Here is a 22,202-nt window from a genome sequence, read left to right as displayed (position 1 = left end):
TATGTATGCATGTATCTAATTCACTTCATTGCATAGCAGAAACTAATGCAACATTGTAAAGCAATTATACTAAAAAGAAAAAAAAGATTAAATACATCAGAAACTATGCTGGTACTTCAAATTCAGAACTAGGGAGTTTTGTTCAACCTCATCAGTATTAAACGTATAAATCCTTCTTCCACAACAAGCAAAGCCCATAACCACTGTACTACACAGCTCCCTTTTGATAGTTGACAGTCAATATTGGATTAGAAGTGGAATTGGCAACATTTTCAAGATGAAGAAACTTAATTTCAGAGAGATTGAATTTTATCACAGATAACCCAGCAAATAAACACAGTGTGGAGACAGAAGTGGAGCTCAATTCTGATGTACCTGATTATTTTTCCCATGGCTAAAGTAAATTCTAAATTCCTTTATGTGTATTTTCCATTTCTCAAGTGATTATCATTTTTATATATATGAAAATATTGAAGCTTTATAAGTCTTAGTTATAATTATTTATAATAATACTTAATTTGACTATGACAGACACAACACTACAAAAGAACTGTTACTTTCATTTTTACAGCTCTCAGACTTCCTTTTGGTGACCCTCTCCTCCACAGTCCTGCTAGGGCATGAGTATACACACACACACACACACCACAGACATAGGATCCCCCCTTCCAATGTTTAGCACTATTTGTACATTTCTATTAGCAATTCTCTTTTCCATTTTTATCCCTGTAGGGCCTCATGAGGAAGCTCTGCTAGGTTGTGTGTGACAGATAGAACCTCATTTAGGTATTCCCTGGTGGCTCAGATGGTAAATAATCCACCTGCAGTATGGGAGACCTGGGTTCAATCTCTGGGTCGGGAAGATCCCCTGGAGAAGGGAATGGCAACCCACTCCTGTATTCTTGCCTGGAGAATCCCATGGACAGAAGGAGCCTGGTGGGCTACAATCCGTGGTTGTCACAAAGAGTTGGACAAGACTGAAACTCTCTTTCAAGGTGTTAATAGATGAAAGCTTAAAGGTTTTCTCCCTCCCACTCTCTCCATACCCCATGATAACATATTTATATTGTAATAGTGGCCTTTTCTGCCTTAACCAGTATGGATAATTGTGGGTATTTTAGGCCAATGTAAGAAGTACTTAGTTTGTCAAAGGAAAGACATTCTAATCTAGTATATGGATTAGTCAAGACTCCTGGTTACACATGAGAGAACTCCAATTTGAAGTAGCTTGGACAAAAAGGGATCTTATTGGAAGGATATGGGATGAGATGCGCCTCAGACTCAGGTGGAACTGGAAATTTCGATTCATCTCTACAGTCCCCATCTCTTTTGTTTGCATTTCTCTCTGCATTTGGTTTCAATCTCTCAAACCAGTTTCCATCATGTGGAAGAAAAACTGGTATCAATAAACCTACATTTATGCCCCACCTCCTCGAAGGGACTAGGGACCTTCCCCGTTGTCCAGTTTGAAAAGCATGCCAGGGAGAAGGAGTGATTAGTCTGGCTGGAATCATGTGTGCACAACCCTCGACCAATTCACTCTGGCCAGTGGGGAAGGATTCTGTCCTTGGCTTCCTCTAATTCACCTTCATGGTGGAAACTGCCGTGGGAGGCAGGAGACTACTGAGCAGCACAGAAATAAATATTCACTGCATCTATTCTGCATCAGGGCGAGATATGCCTAACTTAGGTACAGCCAAGGTCATCTGTGCTGAAGGAGAGGGGCCCGGTGTCCTCTCTCCTGAAGCTCCCAGTGGCATCCTCTCTTCCCTTTCTCTGAGGCAGCCTTCTCTACAAAATATCTGGGACAAATCCCTCCTTTCTTTGTGCTCCCACAGACTTCAGTCTTCTCACTCTCAACCACTGCACATACCTCTTTGTACTTCATTTAATAAATTCATTTACTCAGTCAACACATGATACATTATGGTCATATCTTCCGTGAATAACTGAATATAGACTTTCTCAAACTGGAATTCACACTCTCTTCTCTGTGACCTCTTTTGCCCAAAACATGAGGTACAGAATTTTGGATGTCATGTCATTTTCTCACATCTCAGTTATCCGCAGCGAGAAAAATGTGTACAGAAAAGAGTGTCTTTGCAACACTCCCTTAAGGCACCACTGCCCAGCTGGTGACAGCTGCCCGTGTTTCCAGCGTCATGCAGTCACGCTTTCATTCACCAAATATTGACTGAATGCCTTCTGTGTGCCAAGGGCTGTCGTGTACTCTGTGTACATGAGGGTCCAAGTGTAAATAAGAGAGATACGGGTCTAAGGGGGAATCAAACTTAACACTTCCACAAACAATTGATTCCTTTTAGGAATAACAGAAGAAATCATCAATTTTTCGGGACTTGGTTCACACGCCAAACCCATGCCTTTTTGGATGGAAAAATGTCATGGGAAGGTTTCAAGAATAAATTTAATCTTAACCCTGAATAAAAACCAGAGAATTTATTCACTTTAAAAAAGGGAACATAGACCATAAGGAATTCTTAACAGTCCTTTTCCCACAGCCCTCCAGCCCGTTCTGTGTGGAAATCACCGGGGTGGGCAGGTAGCCCTGGGTGCTTGTACGTGCAGAGCATATCTTCATCCAGAGTTAGAGACGAAAGTATCTGCCAGTCACTCTGTTGCAGGTTATCTTGAAAAGAACTCTGACCAGGAAGCGGGAAGGTTATCAAGCACTGGTAAATGTCATTAGTTTTCAGATAGAATTCTCAGCAGTCACAGGGCTGATTTGCATGCCGGGGGTAAATCTTTATCACCTGACTCAGCAGCTGGGACATAAAGGACATTTAATTCCATCATTTATCCAAGCTAGTTTGCTTTTAAAAAAAAATTTAATCACTTTAAGTAGTACACTTCTAAGGTTGCGGTGTATCTCTTGTGTAGCCGCCCAGGTTGATGTGGTTTGTATAGCCCATAACCCCCAGCCCTTGCAGAGTCCCTGTTAGCCCATGAGTCCTTGCAGAGAATGCAGATGAATTACTGACGCTGCTTTGTCATTCTCCCTCCCAGGGTGGAGTGGGAGTGGCTCTTCTAGTCATCTAACCTGAGGATTGTGTAAAAACACACTCTGAGAGTGTCACAGAAGCTTGGTGATCCCTAGTTCAACTCTTCTTTTTCACATACATCTCTGCTGCTGCTGCTAAGTCACTTCAGTCGTGTCCAACTCTGTGCGACCCCATAGACGGCAGCCCACCAGGCTCCTCCATCCCTGGTATTCTCCAGGCAAGAACACTGGAGTGGGTTGCCATTTCCTTCTCCACACATACATCACTGGCTTATGATAAAAGCTCAATATATAAGTGCATTCTGGGTTGGATGAAAGAAATTAGCTGTTTTTCTTTCTTCAATTAACAGAATCTTTATTTTTTAATGCACTTAGCTCTTTTTTTTAATTTTCTTTTTCTTTGAGTTTTATTGAGATATAGTTGACATACAGCACTTTTTTCAGTTTAATGTGTAGAGGGTAATGATTTGACTGACACACAAAGTGGAATGATTACCACAATGAGTTTAGTGATCATCCATCATCTCATGTAGATACAAAATTTTTTAAAATAAATGTTTTTCTTTATGATGAGGACTCTTACACCTTACTGTGTTAACAACTTTCATATATAACATACAGCAATGGTAATTCATGTCAGTGATGTTAATCATATTGTACATTCTATGCTTAGTACTTATTTATCTTATAACTAGATATTTGTACCTTTTATTGCCTTCATTCAATTGTCCCACCTCCTACCTCTGGTAACCATAAATCTGATTTCTTTTTCTATGAGTTTGTTTGATTGGTAAACTGGTATTAAAATAGAATTGACCAATAAAACTACGTTAGTTCTGGTGTAAAACATAGTGATTTGATATTTCTGTATATTACAAAATGATCACCACACCATCTGGCATCATACAAAGATATTACATTATTAATGACTCTACTCCCTATACTGTATGTTTCATCTAGATAGCTCATTTATTTTGTAACTGGAAGTTTGCTTTTATTTCTCTTTCCTGAGGAACCAGATCCAAAATAGTACTGCTAAGACTGATGTTAAAAAAATATACTGGCTATGTTTTCTTCTAGGAGCTTTATGACTCAATCTTAAGAGATTGTATGTTTCTAGGAGTTTATCCATTTCTTCTGTCTTGTCTGTTTTATTGGCCTATAATTCTTCATAGTAATCTCTTCTGGTCTTACATTTAAGTCTTTAATCCATTTTGAATTTATTTTTGTATGTAGTGTGATAAAATAGTATACTTTATTTCACATGCAGTTGTCTAGTTTTCCCAGCACCATTTATTAAAGAGACTGTCTTTCCCCATTGTATATTCTTGCTTCCTTTGTCATAGATTAACTGACCATATAACCATGAATTTATTTCTGGTCTCTCTCTTCTGTTCCATGGATCTATGTATCTGTTTTTATGCCAGTGCCATACTGTTTTGATGACTGTAGCTCTGTAGTATAGTTTTAAATCAGAGCGTATGATACTTACAGTTTTGTTCTTCCTTCTCAACATTATTTTGGCTATTCTATGTCATTTGTGCTTCCAATCAAATTTTAGAATTATTTGTTCTAGTCCTATGAAATTTAACACTGGTATTTTAATAGGGGTTACATTGAATCTATAAATTGTACTGGTCATTTTGGCAATATTATTTCTTCCAATTCATGAGAATGGTGTATTTTCCATTTGTTTGTTTTGTCTTCGATTTCTTTTATCAGTGTCTTATAGTTTCCCAAATAACAGGTCTTTAATCTCCTTAGATTTATTCCTAGGTATGATTCTTTTTGATGCAGTTGTTAAATGAAATTGTTTTCTTAATTTCTCTTTCTGATAGTTCATTGTTAGTGTATAGAAATACAACAGGTTTTTATGTATTAATTTGTATCCTGTAAATTAATTTGTATCATGAAATTCAGTGATGGGTTCTAGTAATTTTTTTGGTGACATCTTTAGGATTTTCTTTCTTTTTTTTTTTTTTACTTTGTATAATATACATTTGTTTTTTTTCCCTTTATTTATTTATTTTTTTCAGTGGGTTTTGTCATACATTGATATGAATCAGCCATAGATTTACACGTATTCCCCATCCCGATCCCCCCTCCCACCTCCCTCTCCACCTGATTCCTCTGGGTCTTCCCAGTGCACCAGGCCTGAGCACTTGTCTCATGCATCCCACCTGGGCTGGTGATCTGTTTCACCATAGATAATATACATGCTGTTCTTTTGAAATATCCCACCCTCACCTTCTCCCACAGAGTTCAAAAGTCTGTTCTGTACTTCTGTGTCTCTTTTTCTGTTTTGCATATAGGGTTATCATTACCATCTTTCTAAATTCCATATATATGTGTCAGTATGCTATAATGGTCTTTATCTTTCTGGCTTACTTCACTCTGTATAATAGGCTCCAGTTTCATCCATCTCATTAGAACTGGTTCAAATGAATTCTTTTTAACGGCTGAGTAATATTCCATTGTGTATATGTACCACAGCTTCCTTATCCATTCATCTGCTGATGGGCATCTAGGTTGCTTCCATGTCCTGGCTATTATAAACAGTGCTGCGATGAACATTGGGGTGCACGTGTCTCTTTCAGATCTGGTTTCCTCAGTGTGTATGCCCAGAAGTGGGATTGCTGGGTCATATGGCAGTTCTATTTCCAGTTTTTTAAGAAATCTCCACACTGTTTTCCATAGCGGCTGTACTAGTTTGCATTCCCACCAACAGTGTAAGAGGGTTCCCTTTTCTCCACACCCTCTCCAGCATTTATTGCTTGTAGACTTTTGGATAGCAGCCATCCTGACTGGCGTGTAATGGTACCTCATTGTGGTTTTGATTTGCATTTCTCTAATAATGAGTGATGTTGAGCACCTTTTCATGTGTTTGTTAGCCATCTGTATGTCTTCTTTGGAGAAATGTCTGTTTAGTCCTTTGGCCCATTTTTTGATTGGGTCATTTATTTTTCTGGAATTGAGCTTCAAGAGTTGCTTGTATATTTTTGAGATTAATCCTTTGTCTGTTTCTTCATTTGCTATTATTTTCTCCCAATCTGAGGGCTGTCTTTTCACCTTACTTATAGTTTCCTTTGTTGTGCAAAAGCTTTTAAGTTTCATTAGGTCCCATTTGTTTACTTTTGCTTTTATTTCCAATATTCTGGGAGGTGGATCATAGAGGATCTTGCTGTGGTTTATGTTGGAGAGTGTTTTGGCTATGTTCTCCTCTAGGAGTTTTATAGTTTCTGGTCTTACATTTAGATCTTTAATCCATTTTGAGTTTATTTTTGTGTATGGTGTTAGAAAGTGTTCTAGTTTCATTCTTTTACAAGTGGTTGACCAGCTTTCCCAGCACCACTTGTTAAAGAGGTTGTCTTTTTTCCATTGTATATCCTTGCCTCCTTTGTCAAAGATAAGGTGTCCATAAGTTTGTGGATTTATCTCTGGGCTTTCTATTCTGTTCCATTGGTCTATATTTCTGTCTTTGTGCCAGTACCATACTGTCTTGATGACTGTGGCTTTGTAGTATAGTCTGAAGTCAGGCAGGTTGATTCCTCCAGTTCCATTCTTCTTTCTCAAGATTACTTTGGCTATTCGAGGTTTTTTGTATTTCCATACAAATTGTGAAATTATTTGTTCTAGTTCTGTGAAAAATACCGTTGGTAGCTTGATAGGGATTGCATTGAATCTATAGATTGCTTTGGGTAGAATAGCCATTTTGACAATATTGATTCTTCCAATCCATGAGCATGGTATGTTTCTCCATCTGTTTGTGTCCTCTTTGATTTCTTTCATCAGTGTTTTATAGTTTTCTATGTATAGGTCTTTTGTTTCTTTAGGTAGATATACTCCTAAGTATTTTATTCTTTTTGTTGCAATGGTGAATGGTATTGTTTCCTTAATTTCTCTTTCTGTTTTTTCATTGTTAGTATATAGGAATGCAAGGGATTTCTGTGTGTTAATTTTATATCCTGCAACTTTACTATATTCATTGATTAGCTCTAGTAATTTTCTGGTAGAGTCTTTAGGGTTTTCTATGTAGAGGATCATGTCATCTGCAAACAGCAAGAGTTTCACTTCTTCTTTTCCTATCTGGATTCCTTTTACTTCTTTTACTGCTCTGATTGCTGTGGCCAAAACTTCCAACCACTGTTGAATAGTAGTGGTGAGAGTGGGCATCCTTGTCTTGTTCCTGATTTCAGGGGAAATGCTTTCAATTTTTCACCATTGAGGGTGATACTTGCTGTGGGTTTGTCATATATAGCTTTTATTATGTTGAGATATGTTCCTTCTATTCCTGCTTTCTGGAGAGTTTTAATCATGAATGGGGGTTGAATTTTGTCAAAGGCTTTCTCTGCATCTATTGAGATAATCATATGGTTTTTATCTTTCAATTTGTTAATGTGGTGTATTACATTGATTGATTTGCGGATATTAAAGAATCCTTGCATTCCTGGGATAAAGCCCACTTGGTCATGGTGTATGATTGTTTTAATATGTTGTTGGATTCTGTTTGCTAGAATTTTGTTAAGGATTTTTGCATCTATGTTCATCAGTGAAATTGGCCTGTAGTTTTCTTTTTTTGTGGCATCTTTGTCTGGTTTTGGAATTAGGGTGATGGTGGCCTCATAGAATGAGTTTGGAAGTTTACCTTCCTCTGCAATTTTCTGGAAGAGTTTGAGTAAGATAGGTGTTAGCTCTTCTCTAAATTTTTGGTAGAATTCAGCTGTGAAGCCATCTGGTCCTGGGCTTTTGTTTGCTGGAAGATTTTTGATGACAGTTTCGATTTCCTTGCTTGTGATGGGTCTGTTAAGATCTTCTATTTCTTCCTGGTTCAGTTTTGGAAGGTTATACTTTTCTAAGAATTTGTCCATTTCATCCAAGTTGTCCATTTTATTGGCATAGAGCTGCTGGTAGTAGTCTCTTATGATCCTTTGTATTTCAGTGTTTTCTGTTGTGATCTCTCCATTTTCATTTCTAATTTTGTTAATTTGGTTCTTCTCTCTTTGCTTCTTAATGAGTCTTGCTAATGGTTTGTCAATTTTGTTTATTTTTTCAAAAAACCAGCTTTTAGCTTTGTTGATTTTTGCTATGGTCTCTTTAGTTTCTTTTGCATTTATTTCTGCCCTAATTTTTAAGATTTCTTTCCTTCTGCTAACCCTGGGGTTCTTCATTTCTTCCTTCTCTAATTGCTTTAGGTGTAGAGTTAGGTTATTTATTTGGCTTTTTTCTTGTTTCTTGATGTAAGCCTGTAATGCTATGAACCTTCCCCTTAGCACTGCTTTTACAGTATCCCATAGGTTTTGGGTTGTTGTGTTTTCATTTTCATTCATTTCTATACATATTTTGATTTCTTTTTTGATTTCTTCTATGATTTGTTGGTTATTCAGAAGCGTGTTATTTAGCCTCCATATGTTTGAATTTTTAACAATTTTTTTCCTGTAATTGAGATCTAATCTTACTGCACTGTGGTCAGAAAAGATGACTGGAATGATTTCAATTTTTTTGAATTTTCCAAGACCAGATTTATGGCCCAGGATGTGATCTATTCTGGAGAAGGTTCCGTGTGCACTTGAGAAAAAGGTGAAGTTGATTGTTTTGGGGTGAAATGTCCTATAGATATCAATCAGGTCTAGCTGGTCCATTGTGTCATTCAAGGTTTGTGTTTCCTTGTTAATTTTCTGTTTAGTTGATCTATCCATAGTTGTGAGTGGGGTATTAAAGTCTCCCACTATTATTGTGTTAGTATTAATTTCCTCTTTCATACTCGTTAGCGTTTGCCACACATATTGCGGTGCTCCTATGTTGGGTGCATATATATTTATAATTGTTATATCTTCTTCTTGCATTAATCCTTTGATCATTATGTAGTGTCCTTCTTTGTCTCTTTTCACATCCTTTATTTGAAAGTCTATTTTATCTGATATGAGTATTGCGACTCCTGCTTTCTTTTGGTCTCCGTTTGCGTGAAATATTTTTTTCCAGCCCTTCACTTTTAGTCTGTATGTGTCTCTTGCTTTGAGGTGGGTCTCTTGTAGACAGCATATATAGGGGTCTTGTTTTTGTATCCATTCAGCCAATCTTTGTCTTTTGGTTGGGGCATTCAACCCATTTACATTTAAGGTGATTATTGATAGGTGTGGTTCCGTTGCCATTTACTTTGTTGTTTTGGGTTCACGTTTATACAACCTTTCTGCATTTCCTATCTGGAGAAGATCCTTTAGCATTTGTTGAAGAGCTGGTTTGGTGGTGCTGAATTCTCTCAGCCTTTGCTTGTCTGTAAAGCTTTTGAATTCTCCTTCATATCTGAATGAGATCCTTTCTGGGTACAGTAATCTAGGTTGTAGGTTATTCTCTTTCATTACTTTCAGTATGTCCTGCCATTCCCTTCTGGCCTGGAGGGTTTCTATTGATAGATCAGCTGTTATCCTTATGGGAATCCCTTTGTGTGTTATTTGTTGTTTCTCCCTTGCTGCTTTTAATATTTGTTCTTTGTGTTTGATCTTTGTTAATTTGATTAATATGTGTCTTGGGGTGTTTCGCCTTGGGTTTATCCTGTTTGGGACTCTCTGGGTTTCTTGGACTTGGGTGGCTATTTCCTTCCCCATTTTAGGGAAGTTTTCAGCTATTATCTCCTCGAGTATTTTCTCATGACCTTTCTTTTTGTCTTCTTCTTCTGGGATTCCTATGATTCGAATGTTGGGGCGTTTCACATTGTCCCAGAGGTCCCTGAGGTTGTCCTCATTTCTTTTGATCCTTTTTTCTTTTTTCCTCTCTGCTTCATTTATTTCCACCATTTTATCTTCTACCTCACTTATCCTATCTTCTGTCTCTGTTATTCTACTCTTGGTTCCCTCCAGAGTGTTTTTGATCTCATTCATTGCATTATTCATTTTTAATTGACTCTTTTTTATTTCTTCTAGGTCTTTATTAAACATTTCTTGCATCTTTTCAATCTTTGTCTCCAGGCTATTTATCTGTAACTCCCTTTTGTTTTCAAGATTTTGGATCATTTTTATTATCATTATTCTAAATTCTTTTTCAGGTAGATTCCCTATCTCCTCCTCTTTTGTTTGACTTGGTGGGCATTTTTCATGTTCCTTTACCTGTTGGGTATTTCTCTGCCTTTTCATCTTGTTTAGATTGCTGTGTCTGGACTGGGCTTTCTGTACTCTGGAGGTCTGTGGTTCCTTTTTATTGTGGAGGTTTTACCCAGTGGGTGGGGTTAGACGATTGGCTTGTCAAGGTTTCCTGGTTAGGAAAGTTTGCGTCGGTGTTCTGGCGCGTGGAACTTCATTTCTTCTCTCTGGAGAGCAATGGAGTGCTCAGTAATGAGTTTTGAGATGGGTCTATGTGTTAGGTGTCACCTTGGGCAGCCTGTATGTTAAAATTTAGGGCTATGTTCCTGTGTTGCTGGAGAATTTGCTTGGTATGTCTTGCTCTAAAACTTATTGGCTCTTGGGTGGTGGTTGGTTTCAGTGTAGGTATGGAGGCTTTTGGACAGTCACTTATTACTTAAAGTTCCATGTAGTCAGGAGTTTTCTGGTGTTCTCAGGTTTGGGGCTTAAGTCTCCTGCCTCTGGATTTTAGTTTTATTCTTCCTGTAGTCTCAGGACTTCTCCAACTATACAGCACTGATAATAAAACTTCTAGGTTAATGGCGAAAAGATTCTCCCCCGTTAGGGACACCCAGAGAGGTTCACAGAGTTACATGAAGAAGAGGAGAGGGAGGAGGGAGATAGTGATGAGCAGGAGGAGAAAAAGGGGGACTCGAGGAGAGAGACAGATCTACGCAGTTGTCTGTTCCCAGAGTGTTCTCCGTAGCCCAGACACCCACCAAGATTCACAGAATTAGATTGGGAAGAGAAGGGGAAAGGAAGAAATAGAGGTGTTCTGAGGTAGAAAACAGAGAGTCAAGATTGGGAGAGAATAATCAACACACTCCTGAATAAAAATGGGAACTGAATATTGGATTCTTAAATGTTCACAATTTATATCATATATTGAAAAACAAAAATTAAAAATCTAGAGTAGAGATTAGACTCTTAAAAATGCTATATTAAAAACAAAAACCAAAACACACACACAAAAATTTTAAAAATATATATGAAGTTCAGTTTAAAAAATAGGGCTTCTCTTCTTTTTTTTTTTTTTTTTTTTTGGTAAGGTTATAGTGTATTGAAAATTAAAATTAAGGAGTAGTAGAGGAGTACTAGAGGACTTTAAAAGAAATAAGAGAAAAAGAAAAATAGAAAATAGAAGAGAAAAAGGAGAAAAAAAGAAAAAAAAAAAAAAGAATTTTCCCTAATTAAAAAAATCGTAAAAATCTATGAAAATGAAAGTTAAGGAGTAATGGGGGAGTAATAGGGAATTTTAAAGGAAAATAAAAGAGAAAAAATAAAAAAGAAAAAATTTTAAAAAAAATTTTTTTTTTTCTTATTTAAAAAAAAAAAAGTAAAAATATATCTAGGAATTTCTCTGGAGCTGTTGCGGTCAGTGTCGGTTCAGCTCAGTTTCAGATATCTCCTCGTTCCAGCTTACACTTCTCGATATCTACAGGCCTCTTCCGGTGTAATCGGTGTTTTCTACAGGGATTTTAATCTGTTGCACCGCTCTCTTCAGAAGCGGTTCCCTCTGTTTGCCGGTTTCTTCAGAGCCTCATTTCCGCCCTGACACCGCAGGCGGAGGTGGACTCTTATTCAGGTAGCTAGTTCTGTCACCCTGCTGGGAGGGGCTGGCGCTGCGGGGAGGGGCTGGCGCTGCTTTCTCGGTCTGCGCTGCTCAGGATCCCAGCTGCTCTATATGGAGCGCGCCGCGCGCTGCGCGCAGCTCCAGCCCTCGGGTGATCGACAAAAGCGCGGAACAAAAGGCTGCGTCCGCTCTTGTGCCTTCCCTGTCAGAGCGGTCCAGGCAGCCAGGAGCTTGACAGGCGCACTCTCCCCAGGTGCGGCGCGCCCACTACCTTCCACGGTCCCAATCTCGGTTTCCGCCGGCGCCAGTCGGATGCGTGCGCCTTCTGCCCTCTGCGTCCCCAGCCCCAGTCCCTGCCCGCGCCAGTCGGGTGCCCGCGCCCTGTGTCTGGCCGCGACCTGCTCCCTCCGGCGGGTCTGGGCCGGTCCGCAGTCTGCGAGCTCTTCTCTGGACTTTCTCGGTCCCTTAGTTCTGCGAACGGCCGGCAGCGTGCTCGGGCCGGTCAATTTTCTCTCTCTTCCCTGCTCTCCCACAGTTCAAGTTGGCAACTCACAAAAGCTCCCTCCGATTGTCCTCAGGGCACTCAGGCCCGGGCCCTACCCCAAGCAATGCCGCCCGCTCCTCTCCGTGCCACCCCCACTTTCTGGTGGCGGATGCGGGTGTCTGGGGCACTTTTCTGCTGAGAGTTGCTTTTAGGCACGTAATCTGTGGGTTTTATTTATTGTTTCCCTCCCAGTCAGGTTGCCCTCCTAGATTCAAACACTTCCCCCAGGCCCAACAGTGCGAGGGTTTCCCGGTGTCTGGAAACGTCCTCTAATGACTCCCTTCCCCGGACGGATCTCCGTCCTTAGCTGTTTTGTCTCACTTTTTATCTTTTATATTTTGTCCTACCTCCTTTCGAAGACAATGGGCTGCTTTTCTGGGCGCCTGATGACCTCAGCTAGCGATCAGAAGTTGTTTTGTGAAGTTTGCTCTGCGTTCAGATATTCTTTTGATGAATTTGTAGGAGAGAAAGTGGTCTCCCCGTCCTACTTCTCTGCCACCTTGGCTCCCCCCCCCCCCCCCCCCCCCCCCCCCCCCCGGTGTATTACATTGATTGATTTTTGTGAATTTGGACAGTATTATGTCATCTGCAAATAGTGACCTTTTACTTATTCCTTCCCTATTTCAATGCCCTTTACTCCTTTCTTATATCTGGTTGCTATAGCTAGGACTTTCAACAAAAGTGGTAATGGTGGGCATTCTTGTCTAGTTCCTGATCTTAGAGGTGGATTTCAGCTTTTCACTGTTGAGTATTGACATTGGCTGCAGGTTTGTCTTACATGGCCTTTATTATGTTTAGGCGTATTCCCTCTGTGCCCACTTTGTTGAGAGTTTTTACCATAAAAAGATGTTGAATTTTGTCAAAAGATTTTTCTGCATCTATTGAGACGGTCATATGATTTTTTCTTCTTCAGTTTGTTAGTGTGGTATGTCACATTGATTTGAAGATATTGAATGATTCCTGAATCCCTGGAATAAACCCCACCTGATCATGGTATATGATCCTTTTAATATACTGTTAGACTTGAAAGCATTTCTTTTCAATTTTTAGGAATAGTTTGAGAATTGTAGAAGTTAATTCTTCTTTAAGTGTCTGGTAGAATTTACCTGTAAAGTCATCTGGTCCTGGACTTTGGCCTTTAAGTAGTTTTTTTGGCTACTGACTCAATTTCATTAGTGTTATTGGTCTGTTTATATTTTTTATGTATTGCTGACTCAGTCTTGAGAGATTGTATGTTTCTAGGAGTTTATCCATTTTTTATGTCTTGTCCATTTTATTAGCATATAATTGTTCATAGTAATCTCTTCTGATCCTTTGTATTTCTTTCATGTCAGCTGTAGCTTCTTTCATTTCTGGTTTATTTTATTTGAATTTTCTCTCTTTCTTGATGATTCTGGCTAAAGGTTTATCAGCTTTATCTTTTCAAAGAATCAGCTCTTAATTTCATCAATCTTTCTTTTTTTTAAGTCTCTTTCATTTATTTTCACTCTGATATTTATTTCTTTTCTTCTACTAACTTTTAACTTTGTTTGTTCTTCTTTTTCTGGTTACTTTAAGTATAAGATTATGTGGCTTTTTTAGAATTTTCTTGTTTCCTGAAGTCAGCTTGTATCTCTATAGCTTTACTCTTAAAACTGCTTTTGAACACAATGATTCAAAATCTATAGAATACAACAAGAGCAGTGTCCTCTTCCATGAGGGGCCAGGGCCCAGGTCCCAGCTCTAAGAGGCTAGAAAGAAGACTGGCAGTCGGCAACACCAGCCTCTTCATGGTAGAATGAGCTTCTGAAAATGACTGCCACCAGCCTCTCCCAGAGAGAGTCCCAGTTGCCTGCTGCCACTCTGGAAGGGTCTCCAAGGTTAGTAAGTTGGTCTGATCCAGGTTCCTGTCAAATGACAACCTTTGTTCTGGGTCTCGCAGTGTGTGAGATTTTGCATGTGCCTTTTAAGAATGAAGTCTTTGTTTCCTTCAGCTCTCCCATACACAAGCCCCACTAGCCTTCAAAACCAGATATTCTGCAGGTTTGTCTTCCTGATGCAGAACTCCTGGGCTGGGAAGCCTGATGTGGGGCTCAGACCCTTACTCCCTGGGGAGAACCTCTGCAATTGTGACTCTCCCATTTGTGAGTTTCTTACCTGTACGTGTGGATCTTGACTATTACTATATCTCTACATCTCTCTACCTCCTACTCAACAACTTGTGGTTCCTTCATTATATCCTTAGTTTTGAAAAATCTCTTTTTCTAGTCTTCAGATTATTCTCATTCATAGTTGCTCTGTATATAGTTATAATTTGATATGCCCATGGGAGGAGGTGAGCTCAAGGTCTTCCTACTCTGCCATCTTGTTAGAAGAATCTTTCTTGAATATTTCGTAATGGCCCTTGAGGGGTTTTAAAGTGGTCTAAGACATGCTTCCTGTCCTTTAAGAGCTTATGACTATGGGTCCCTATTTTTCTTTAACATAAAGACCCTCAGTGACAATCAAAAAATTTTAATTAAAAAATTTTTATAATCTTTACACCCCAATCCCTTTTCTCTGAAAGTAGTTGTCTTTTCAGCATCTATTAGTTAAGAAAATAAATTAAAATCTGCTATGAATTTGGTGACCTTTAAAAATAAATTTGTTTTTATTGACTTCAGGAATTCCTACCAAAAACTGAAAACTATGTATGTGTGAGAGTTATTTTCACTCTGTCCAGAGATAGCATTTTGGTATACATGGGGATTTATAGACAAGTTGCTATGTTTCATCTACCAATTGGCTTATAGAAATAACTTGGTATTTGACAATTAAAAGTATAAAATACTTCAAGTTCTAAGTGTGGGTATGGATATTGCAAATTTGTCTAGAATCAAAGAAAGGAGAAATTGCTGTGATCTGCAGTAGATAGATGGGTCCTTAAGAGGTAAAACCCTTGAGCTTGGCAATGAAGGTTTAAGAGAATTGTAAATATGGAAAACTTGCAAAGAAAGCATGAAAAAGGCCCAGAGGGTCTGTTGTGTAAGAAGACAGCATTAAATGCTTACCTCCAGCAAAGAACAAGCACATACTTTAGAATGAGCCAAAACTGGATGTTCATGAACTATGTGACCTTGAGCAAGCTACTTAGCATTACCAACACTCAGTTTTCTCTCCTATAAAATGAGACTAACCTGTCCAGAACACTTTACAGGAGAGTTGGAAAGATCAAATAAGATTAAGCAAATGAGGGACAGCATTTTGTGAAATGTGATTTTACCAAGTAAATGAACATCGTTATTTTTTAAAGGCCCAGAGATACCCAATAGATTGAGCAGACCGCTGTGTTGACTAGAATTCTTAGTTGTCAAGGAACAGAAATGACTCTGGCTCACTTAAGCAAGACAGGATTATTACAAAATTGTGCTGGGAGGTGAAATAAAAGGAGTGAGCTAGACAGTGTGATTCATAGAATCTAAGGAAATATGAAATTCAGTTCAGTCGATCAGTTGTGTCCAACTCTTTGCGACCCCATGAACCGCAGCACGCCAGGCCTCCCTGTCCATCACCAACTCCTGGAGTCCACCCAAACCCATGTTCATTGAGTCGGTGATGCCATCCAACCATCTCATCCTTTGTCATCCCCTTCTCCTCCTGCCCTCAATCTTTCCCAGCATCAGGGTCTTTTCAAATGAGTCAGCTCTTCACATCAGGTGGCCAAAGTATTGGAGTTTCAGCTTCATATGAAGACCCAGGCACAAAAACAAGAACTAGGACAGCAGGAGAATATTGGTAGCAGCAATTACTTAATAGTCTCCTTTGTTTTTCCTTCCTTGAGTTATTCTACTCAAGTCAAAGTCCCACAGTGAGATAGGCCAGTGGGCAGGGCATCTTGATTTATAGTCCTATGAAGATTATGAGCCAGGGAGAAAAGGTAATTTTCCAAAAGGAAGTTAAAGAATTGTTAAAAAAAAAAAAAAAAAAAAGGAGAACAGGACAGAGAGTGAGTGAACAGAAAACAATTTTCAAAAGATCATTAATACATTTATATAATCATATTTATTGATCAACGTGAAGAATACTGAAAAAATAAGCCTAAGAAAGTAAAAGTTGAGGCTAATTCAAGGGGAAGAGCCTCTTCTAGATATAGGAATATCTCTCAACCTCTTTGCTTCACCTTGACTTTCCCGGTGGCCCTAGGAGGCTTATTGTATATAGGGCATAGGTCAATGAGAGTACCTTAATCCCAGAATCATCACACCCTAACTCTTGGCTCACTTTCCTTTGCTTTCATAGATACCACAAGTAACACACCAGACTAACCTGGGAACTTTGAGCTGTTTTATGGCTGCAATAATTGAGCTGTGTCAATAACCTCTTCCTCCTCTCTGATTCTCTCTCACTTCTTCCATGGCTCATACATTATGAATATTCAATAAATGCTTGAATATGTGGATGGATGGGAGACTAGTCTGTTGGGATCTAGGCCCATGTTGGGATCTAGGACCTTGACTCCTTTTTCTTTTTTATTAGTTGAGCCAAAGAATTTGATTTTCTTTTCTTAGTTGAGCCACATTTCCTTGCAAGAGCAATCTTATTCCCATGAATCAAAGTTAACATTTGTACCTGGAGCTTTTATAGGTCTTTATAGAGGTTTTCTTTGTTATCTCCTCATCCATAACCTTTCAGTATTTAATGTCCTAATATTCATCTCTCCAGCTAACCTTACCTTTACAAATCTTTATGTTGTTGTTATTCAGTTGCTAAGTCATTTCCAACTCTTTGTGACCCAATGGACTACTAGTACACCAGGCTTCCCTGTCCTTCACTATCTCCTGGAGTTTGCTTAGATTCATATCCATTGAGTCAGTGATGCTATCTAATCATATCATCATCTGCTTTCCCCTTCTCTTTTTTCCTTCAATCTTTCCCAGCATCAGGGTCTTTTCCAGTGAGTCAGCTCTTCACATCAGATGGCCAAAGTATTGGAGCTTCAGCATCAGTCCTTCCAATGAATATTCACAGATTTCCTTCAACCCTGAATATTCTTTGGAAGGACCAATGCTGAAGCTGAAGCTCCAAATCTTTATAGTATGCCTGTTAACACAAGGGGTCATGGGAGCTGCTCTAGAGGAAGCTGACAGTTTACTCAAGGAAGCAGAGACCTAGATATACCAGTGTTAAATGGGGGCATGAGAGTTTATGTGGAAACATGTTAAAAGAACAGTTCTTATTGACTGAGATGAAATTGTGGGGATTTGGATAGGTTTCGTAGAGAAGGTGGCAAATTAAAAAATCTCAAATGTTAAAAATATATGTGTAAAATTAATAATTCTCAAAGAATGTTCTATATCTAGGCAATTTTGTATCTTAACCTCTACTCTTTGAAAGTGCCCTACTTTAAATTGCAGATATACTTGGAAGAGGTAACACACTGCATTGTTTATTAATTGTAGTAATTTTCATATATTTTCTGTGTGTGTGTGTGTGATTAGTTTCTCCATTGTGTCCGACTCTTTGCAACCCTATGGACTGTAGCCCTCCAGGCTCCTTTGTCCATGGGGATTCTCCAGGCAAGAATATGGGAGTGGATTGCCATGCCCTCCTCTAGGGGTTCTTCCAAACTGAGGGATCAAACCCAGGTCTCCTGCATTGCAGGCAGATTCTTTACCAGCTGAGCCACCAGGGAAGCCCATGAAAACTGCAATGGGTAGCCTATCCCTTTTCTAGGGGATCTTCCCCAGCCAGGAATGAGCCGGGGTCTCCTCAATTGCAGGCAGATTCTTTACTAGCTGAGCTACCAGGGAAATCCCATAAATTTTCTACAATATATAAAAAATAAATTCTTTTTTTTCCCCTAATCAGTCTCCTTTTATTTTTAGCCATAAGATAGTGCACATATTGCAAGGGCCCAACCATGCTTATACAGTGGCTTTTATAGTATAGAATGACATATACAGATTTCTCTTATTACAAGTCATTATGACCTAGACCGCCACCATGCTTATATAGCAGTTTCCATAGTATAGCGTGATATATACGGATTTCTCTTATTACAAGTCATTATGACTTCCAGGCATAAAGCCTAATATTTTTTCAATTGATGAGAAATAAAATAGAAAAATTCAGATCGTGTCCTTTCTTAATGGATGAATAGGATAGAGAATATTTTCAGTCCTTGCAACTTCATCTCATGTTAACTTGGAACTTCTCTGAAAACGATTCTTAGTTCTCTCTCCGCTCCCCAAGGGGACATTTGGAAATGTCTGTAAACATTGTTGGCTGTCACAGCTGAGGTGAGAAAGGGAGGGTGCCACTAGCATCAAGTTGGCAAAGGCCAGGGTTGCGGCTAAACATCAAAGAATCATCCGGCCTGAAATGTCAAGAGTGACAAGAGGAGCTAGCCTGGTCTTAGAAACACCTTGACCTGCCAACCAACTAGGTATCTGTGTAGGTACTAGAAAAAACAATGAGAGTGCAAAACCTTTCATGAAACATAAAAATAAATCTTTTAGAAACAGAGTAATACAGAAAATTTAATAGCAGTAAGTCAAAGGTCAGCATGACAATATTACGTATTTTAGCTTTTGATTCTTCCTTATTTGACCCAAGTTAAGAAGGGTGGTAGTGATGGTGGTAATGATGATGATATCCAGACATTGGAGTTTGCTTATATTTTTTATTAAGATATAACTGGCATATAATATTATGTTCTAGATGTATAGCATAATGATTTTTTATCTGTATATATTGTGGAATAATCACAAGTCTAAATAAATATTGATCACCATACGAAGTTACTTTTTTTCTTTTGATCAGAACTTTTAAGATCTTCTCTCTTAACAGCTTTCAAATATGCACTGTAGTAAATATTTATATAGTTTCCATGTTTACATTATATTTCTTGACTGATTTATCTTTTAACTAAAGCTTCTAACTTTTGACTTCCTTCACCCATTTCACCCACCCACCACTCCCTGACTCTGGCAATAGCTTTTCATTAAAATTTAGATTCCACATGCAGTTGACTCCTGAATAACACAGAAGTCAGGGATGCCAACCATCCACACAGTGGAAAATCTATTTATAATTTATAGTCAGTCCTCCGTAGTCACAGTTCCACCTCTACCACTTCAACTGACCACATAGCAGGTAGGACCATAGTGTTTATTAAAAAAAAACCTGTATGAGTGGATCCACACAGTTCAAATCCATGTTGTTCAAGGGTCAACTACATGTTGACCTCATTTATCATGTTGGGTACTTTGATCATAGGAAATGGAAAAGGAACATAGAAAAGGAAACAGGACCGAAAGGAGTTCTTAAATGATCATCTTTCCTTTGTGCATCAAAATAGCACTGTGGTTTAAGAGGGTGGGCTGTATGGCATCAGCAATTCTGAGGTTGAAGCCTGTCTTCTGCTCTGCTAACTGTGTGCCATTGGGAAAATTCACTGACTCTCCCTAAGCCTCAGTTCCCTCCTCTGTATTATAAAATAGGGTAATAATAGTGCCGATCTGATCAGTTTATTGTGTGACTTCAAGAGAAGAGCCTGTGTGAAATATTTAGCTGTTCTGGACACTTAATAAGCATCCAATAAGTGCTGTAATAATAATCATAGGAAGAGAAAGTGGAATAAATGTAATGTATTGATGATGATGATGACAATGATAACAATGACTATGGTGATAGTAATGACTGGCTTTAGATTCCAGTGTCATGGCTTGCAGTGCTGGTTCTGTTACTTACCAACCGTAAGACAATTGCTTTATTGATCTACATTTGCACTTCTGTCCACACCTCTTAAGGTTACTGTGAAAACTTAATGACGGGTGCCTGGAACATAGTAAATGCCCCACATCACTGGGTCTGACCTGAAGAACCACACACAATGCTCTCCTCTATGGAAGGGGTTTATCTTTTCTTGTACCCTGATGGCTATTACTTTCCTCAAGGGTGGTGCCTTTGGTAATAGGCTGGGTCAGCAAGAAAAGGTGGTTAGTGGGCTTTATCCCCAAGGTAAGAAAAGCTAAGTGAGCCGGAAGTGGATCAGAAACTCTGGTAGGGAGCTGCTGTGTAGCTCAGGGACCTCAGCTCAGTGCTCTGTGATGACCTCACAGGGTGGGATGGGGCGAGGGGAGAGGGAGGGAGGTCTGGTGGGGGGGGGGGGATGTGTGTATACATACAGCTGATTCACTTCCTTGTACGGCAGAAACTATCATAACCTTGTGAAGCAATTATACTCCAATAAATAAATAAATGAATTGTACAAGCTCAAAAAAGTAAATAAGGCCCCTGGCAGATTTGTAGGGCTTGACAGTGCCCCACCATCGCTGACCTTGGGTTCTCCTAGCAGCTGCCTGGAGTGAGTTACAGCAAATCCAGGGAAGGCAGCAATCCTGAGGGGCTGTCTGGCGACAGTGGGGCCCGTATGTCCTTCTCCACAGCCCATCTAGGGAAGAATGGAAGGAGCCCAGGGGACAGGGAGCTATGAAGGGCAAAATCACCACTCCATGTGGAGAAGGAGACAGACAGAGCACCCAAGGCAAGTGCCCAGAAGAATAAACGAATGCAGGACACTTCAGAAGGAAGGTCGCTGGGAAGCCCTGCTGAGGGACAAGACAGCCTGGAGATGATTAAACAGGCGACAGGCTCACTGCAGTGTGATCATTAGCTCTCAGACCTGCTACTGCAGACATCTGAAATGAGTTCGGATTCTAGAAGCCCTCAGTGAGCCGAGTGGTATGGATCCAGAGGGACGCACATGGCTTAATCAGGACCGCGAAGGCAGCTGACAAATCACAGTGTTATTTGTTATCATCTCAGAACTCGGCAAGTGTTTGTCCCTGAAAGAATCAATACTTGGAGGGGAAAGGGCTGTATTTTTAGAAACTCCTGGATGGGTAATTTATTTCAAGTGAGCAGAGAGTTTATTTATGTTGGCACCCCCACAGAACCAATGGACAGTATATTTACACGAAGCCAGAAGATGCTGTCATTTCTTCTAATCAATTTACCACTTTGAACAGCTGTACCTTGCAGCTTGGAGTGATTCATTCACTACTCAGGCTAAAAGCTCTACCCAGGGAACCAGTTCCAATCCCACCTTAGCACTACATCCTTCTATGGTATGGCCTGTTACACCTTTCAAAACTTTCCCACACAAATTCTGTCTTCTGAGGGACAATGGTATTAGCCCCATTCTATAGATGAGAAAACTGAATTGTACTTTTAGTCAATGTAGGGTCGAATTAAAAAGCAAGATCTCCTCACCCCTAGTTGTGTTTTCCTCAGGTTGGACTTTAAGAGATTGTAAACTAAAATACCTAACAAAAGAGAAAAAATGAAGAGTCAAGAATGTGTTTTAAATGCTTTGCTATAAGAATGTTTGTGGTGGTAAGAGGTGGGGGGCAGTATATTGTACAAGTAAAGAACAGAGGGTTGGCAGTCAGACTTGGATTCAAATCCTAGTCCTGATAGGATCACAAGCAGCCTCTTAACCCTTCTGAGTCATAGTTTGCCCATCTCTAGGGAGGCAATAATCAAGTTCTTACTTCATAGAAGAATTGTAAGCTTGAAGAAAAAATAGCATTTCTAAAGTTCTCATCACAGCATCTGACAGAAGTAAGAGTCCAATGAATGCTACTTATTTTGTTTTATTAGCTATTATTTTCACAGCATTTTTGCAACAGCCAACAGTTGAAAGCAGGTCAGTGTTCAGTAGTGAAATATAGTGGCATTTATACAATAGGTTTCTATCCAGGTGTTTAAAGAGATGTGGAAAAATGTAATAATGTGTAAAAATGTTCACTGTATATGACCACTAAGTCTCATTTTTGAAATGCATAAATGTGGGTGTGTGTCCATACACAAATGTGTGTAGGTGTATGTACATACTTTTTTGAACTCTGGAAGTTCTAAATACACAAGAATATTGGCTAGCTGTAGGTAGTGTGATTTATAATTTCTTCTTTTTGATCATCGATTTCTATA

At 39.3% G+C, this 22,202-nt stretch overlaps 1 protein-coding gene across 4 annotated transcripts in view; it reads left to right on the top strand.

Moving 5' to 3' along the window:
• ATP10B (ATPase phospholipid transporting 10B (putative)) overlaps nucleotides 1-22,202 on the top strand; it is a 360,994-nt gene that overhangs the window by 251,725 nt on the left and 87,067 nt on the right. The gene's annotated exons all lie outside the window — the stretch shown is intronic.

Source organism: Cervus elaphus, chromosome 9, assembly GCF_910594005.1.
Source record: "Cervus elaphus chromosome 9, mCerEla1.1, whole genome shotgun sequence".
Taxonomy (NCBI): Eukaryota; Metazoa; Chordata; class Mammalia; order Artiodactyla; family Cervidae; genus Cervus; species Cervus elaphus.
The sequence above is the reverse complement of the archived record's forward strand: the minus strand, read 5'-3'. Positions and strand labels throughout refer to the sequence as shown.